Source organism: Piliocolobus tephrosceles, chromosome 9, assembly GCF_002776525.5.
Source record: "Piliocolobus tephrosceles isolate RC106 chromosome 9, ASM277652v3, whole genome shotgun sequence".
NCBI lineage: Eukaryota > Metazoa > Chordata > Mammalia > Primates > Cercopithecidae > Piliocolobus > Piliocolobus tephrosceles.
Genome location: NC_045442.1, coordinates 130,386,790 through 130,390,121, shown reverse-complemented (window position 1 = coordinate 130,390,121; position 3,332 = coordinate 130,386,790). Strand labels below are relative to the sequence as shown.

General features: G+C 47.8%; 1 protein-coding gene across 3 annotated transcripts in view; it reads right to left on the bottom strand.

Annotated features, from left to right (window-relative positions):
- IDI1 (isopentenyl-diphosphate delta isomerase 1) overlaps positions 1–3,332 on the bottom strand; it is a 29,644-nt gene that overhangs the window by 9,100 nt on the left and 17,212 nt on the right. For 2 of the 3 annotated variants that reach the window (XM_026454786.1, XM_026454788.1), the window contains exon 7: positions 2,379–3,318. The exons of the other annotated variant lie outside the window; for it this stretch is intronic. The gene's annotated coding sequence lies outside the window, so the exon portion shown is untranslated. Of the gene's footprint in view, positions 1–2,378; positions 3,319–3,332 lie in introns of those variants that run through there. 3 annotated transcript variants of the gene reach the window in all.

Below are 3,332 nucleotides of genomic sequence, written 5' to 3'. Positions count from 1 at the left end.
CAAAAAAAAAAAAAAAAAAAAAAAAAAAAAAAAAAATTCACATGGAACACGTTCTACTCCATCTTCTCTTCCTTCTTTCCTCCCTTTAGCAAATAATTATTGAGTGCCAACTGTGTTCTGGACACTGTTCTAGAATTTCTGTGATAAGAAACAGAGACCCCAGCAGCGATTCTCTGCTGGGGCCGATGGCTCTCAGAGGCATCCTTCAAAACTGGGCCCATTTGATTCTTTAAAAAAAATAATTTCCAGTTCCTCTAAAAATTCTGTCATGACTTTTATTTCCTTGATATTAAGCTTTGTGTCTTAGGTTTGTGGCTGCTGACAACATTCTCTGGGCCCTGAAGTCACTGCCGCTGGCTCGTGTGCTGGCCACTTGGTCGCGCTGGCCTGTCTCCCACCGGGTGGACGCCCAGCGAGCTCTGGATGCTGTGTGTGACAAAGACGTGGGGGATGTTTGGAGTCTGTGATGTGCTATTGTCCTTCAGATAATGATTTTCTGCAAGAAACTAGAGAAGTAACTATCTCAGATTTCCCTAATAAGAACAGGTTTTGAGCCAATTCTAGGCTGGCCCTAAATTCCTCCTCCTAGCACATGAAGCCCTCTGTGGGCCTTGCCTTCGGCAGCTCTCAGCCCTGGTCTCTGCTCCCCCATTCCTGTCCAGCTATTGGAAGCACCTCTCCGTTTCTCAGCCTCTCTGCTCCTTTACTGGAACTGGGCAATGCCCCTTGGAAAAAGCAGTTTTCTTCTCCTAGATTCTGCCCTACACTTTTCAGAGCTATCTGGTCTCTGACACACTCTCTCAGGTGTTTCCGGCACTCTTGGGAGGTGGGCTGTGCCACTGCCTGGCCCACCTGGCCTACCATTAGCTGAAGGGAAGCATGAGCAGCCTTTGACATGGGAGTGGCGACTGCTGAGAGGGCACTGCCTGTACACAAGCGACGTAGCCTTATAGGACCCGTGAGTATACGCTTAGTTTTTATTCATAATTTACTCAAAGTCACTGAGCTCCCACTTCGTGCTTGTGATTCAGATTTGAGTCCTGAGAGGATCATCTGAGATGACGTTTAAGCCAAGGGTTTAAAGGAGTCAGATTCGGCCAGGTGCAGACTAAGGAAATGCAGCTTCCAGGCAGAAGGGGAAGCACGTGGACATGCTGAGATGCAGGCAAGGCCTCACGGCTGGAGCTGGCTTGTCACCTGGCATGGGAACCCCTTTCCTGTTCAGACTCTGTGCGTTCCTTTTAATCTGCATCGGGGCGTGTGATCAAGCAGCACACAAGCAACCCCACTGCAGTATCTGTCCCCTGTGGGGTGAGGTTGGGGACAGAGTTCTTTTCTTACAGCTCAAGGGTGTCATGTCCACCAATGCCGTGTCAGTTGCCAGCAGGGGTCCACGGGCACGGGGACCCGACACACACCGTGAAAGCTGACCTTGCTGTCTTCTCTCAGGAGTGGAGCCCCAACTCACGCAGGGTGTGTCTTCACGGCTTTTCCTGGCCAATCTGATACCAAGATGCAGTGACCATAAGCACCTGCACTTCCTTCCACTCCTGTCAAGGTGAGATGCCATTTGCTCTCCACTGATTCTCTATCAGTGCTGAGCTATAGAGTGCACTGATTCTACGTTGTGTTAAGCTGTCACTTAAAAGTGCACAAATTGTTTCAATCAATCCTAACATATTCACCCATGTAATTGACACCCTATCAACACAGAGAATACTTCCAAAATCTCACAGGGCTCCCTGTGCCCCCGGAAGTAGCCTCTATTCTTGCCTACATCTTAATTGGTTTCGCCTGTTTCTGACCTTTATTTCACTGGAATCACATGTCTTTTGTATCCGGTTTCTTCCACTCAAGACTGGGTCTGTGGATTTACTCACACTGCTGTGTGTAGCAGGACTGCTCCCGCGGCATGACACCATCCGATTATGCGAACACCAAGGCTGATGGAATCACGGCAGATGTTCTGCAGGGGCGTCCCTGGGCTAGAGACTGGACATGTAGTAAGGAGCTCCATGAGTGAGCGCAAGCCTGGAACCCACACTGTATCACCTACTTATAGGGCAGTGCATAACAACCTAGGAAACACCTAGTTTCTCAAAGTGACAACGAATGCGTCAATGACTTCCCAGCTCAGGAATATGCTGCATTAGTTCTCTGCTAAGTTAGTAAAATGGAAACAGAAGAAGGCAGAACCATCCACACTGATCTCCCGCCAGTCTGACTCCTTTGACTTTAGCAGATAGTGGCTGACAGCTCCATGGTAGCAGACGTGCTGCTCAGCAGTTACTTTCTATTCTGTCAGTACTCGGTGATGCTGGTCCTTTAAATCTGGGTTTTAATTTGCACTTACCCAGTGATTAATGAGGTTAAGCTCCTTTTCATGTTTAACACCCAAATTTTAATGGGCTTTATTCTTTAGACCAGTTCAGGTTCACAGCAAAATTGGGTGGAAGGTATAGGGTTTCCATAGGCTCCCAGCCCCTCCACACACGCAGGCTCCCCCACTATCAGAGTGGTCCATTTGTTACGGCCCAAAGGCGTCCATCAACACATCGTTATCACCCGGAGTCCAGTTTACTTGAAGCTCTTGGTGTTGGACAAATGCATAATGACCTATATCCACCATTCCAGTACCATGCAGAAGAGTTTCACTGCCCTGAAAACCCTGTGCCCTGCCCACTCATTCCTCCCTCCCCTCTCACCCCCGGCTTTTTACTGTTTCCAGTTTTCCCTTTACTGGAATGTTGGGGAATTGGACTCCTTCAGGATGTAGCCTTTTCATGCTTCTTTCAGCAACATGCACCTGACTTTCCTCTCCGTCTTTTCGTGGCTTGGTAGCTCATTTCTTTTTAGTGCCAAATAACATTCTACTGTCTAGATATATCAGTTTACTTATGCATTCACCTACAAGAATTTAAAATAGAGAAGAGCATGCAGTGTTGGAGATTTACATTTGGGAGTCTAAACCATGTATGTAGTAAATAAGTATAAAGTATGTGTGAAAATTGTAAAGTAGAAAGGTGTCAAGATATCTGAATACACACAAATATACACTTCAGTTCACGCTATAACATGTTAGAAAATGTGTAAGTACATACTTAGGGCTGAAAAAGCACCTAGAGAGGAAGGGTGAAGAGGTGTACAGAAAATCCCATCTGCCAAGAGGGCATCTAGAGTACCTCATCCCACGAGGAACTCCCAACCTTAGTGAGGGTCCAGCAGACAGATCCCAGTGAGAGGATGAAACCACTGCACAAGCACCCCCCAGGGTGCAGGCGGAGGGCAGTTCCCACAGGGACCCACTGCGGGTATGACCTGGACTTGTCCCC